Source organism: Homalodisca vitripennis, chromosome 5 (assembly GCF_021130785.1).
Source record: "Homalodisca vitripennis isolate AUS2020 chromosome 5, UT_GWSS_2.1, whole genome shotgun sequence".
In the NCBI taxonomy this organism is placed as follows: domain Eukaryota; kingdom Metazoa; phylum Arthropoda; class Insecta; order Hemiptera; family Cicadellidae; genus Homalodisca; species Homalodisca vitripennis.
Window position 1 is genome coordinate 60,597,631 of NC_060211.1, and position 1,561 is coordinate 60,599,191.

Genomic DNA, 1,561 nt, shown 5'->3' on the forward strand with positions numbered 1-1,561 from the left:
TCGAGAAGTGACATTGGTTCCATTATTCATAGTGCGTGTGCCTGAGCAGGGGTACTCTCTCTTCTTTCAGGGGTGCCATGGAACCACTGAGTTAGGCTGCCATGATGTCATAATAAAATATAGATTGAGTTGGATGAATGCGGTTGATGATTTTTTGAGGTGAGCTGCCTTCTTTTCTTCCCTAAGCTCCCAACTAAACTAGTAGTATCACATTCAGATTTTACAATTGGAATCACAATCCATGAACGAGTTTCATGGTTATTTGATGATTCTGAAACAAATGTTTTGTAATGTGTTAATCATATCACAAAACATTTAGGCTTAAGACGGAAACATTTATAGTAAGTAATCATCGTAAGCGTATTCCCTCGGGAAGGGCGAGCAGTACAAGATGGTATGGTTGTCCTGCACGTCCGCAGACTAGACATAGGAGAATATGGCGCCAGGCAGAGCCAGTATCAAAGTCATGGATCCAGATAAGTACAGCCGTGATGATGGTGAGCGGCTTGGAGGAGATGTGACTTCTGATGGGGTTGACGACGGCACAGTACCTCTCGGCACTGAGGGCGGTCAGAGTGAACACGGACACGGATGGAGACGTCCTTGGTCGCTTCGGACAGTTTACAGATCAGCTCACCCCAGGGCCATGACTCTATCGTGTACAGAGTGGAGGTGAATGGCACACAACTAACGATGACGAGCAGATCTCCCAGAGCCAGACTGAATATATAAGTGTTGGGAACGTTCCTCATGGTGCGGTGACGCGCGAAGATGAAGACCAGTGTACCGTTCCCCAACACTCCCACTAGGAAGATGATCGCAAACACTACTGGCACAATGTACGTCTCCGGTCGTTCAGAGTAAGGAACGTAGCCAACCAATTCAGTATCATTCTCGTAACCGTGCATCCACCCAGAGGCGTTTCTATGGGAATCCATAGCTGGTTCTGTAACAATAAATATAATAGTTATTAATAAGTTATTAAAAATAATATTTAAAATGTAATAGAATCCATTTGGAGCTGATGTTACATAATCTTTCTTCATTCATAAGGTAGGTTGTAAATTAAAAAAATAAAATAAATTAATTACAGCCTAAAATTTATGCTATATATTTTTTATTTAGAATTTGCATATTGAAGTTACGTAAATAATTGTATATTGCCTGATTTCTTTAATTAATCGGGTTCCGTGTAAAATCTTAATATGCACGTGTTATTTCTGTATATTTTTAATCTGTGGATTTGTTTTCTTTTCTTTTCTCTAATCTCCCGACACTATATCAGGTGAATACATTCTGTTTTTGTTTTAGAATAGTCATTATTAAAGCACTTATTGTGAAATTTTTGTTAAGCTGCAAACATATTTTTATGGTTGTTAATGGTTGTTCGGAGACTCCACTACCCTGCACACAATCTCGCTCCCTCACGACCTTTGGAGCTTCTGCAGTGAAATGGATTTTTAGATTATCTATTTCAAAAATGTCTTTTAATAACATTACACAATATTTTAATTTTTTTTGTATTCTAGTACTATTTTACTATGTTATATTCATTTAAATT

General features: G+C 38.6%; 1 pseudogene; it reads right to left on the minus strand.

Moving 5' to 3' along the window:
• Positions 1-349: 349 nt before the first annotated feature.
• Positions 350-938, minus strand: LOC124363488 (annotated as a pseudogene).
• Positions 939-1,561: the final 623 nt, after the last annotated feature.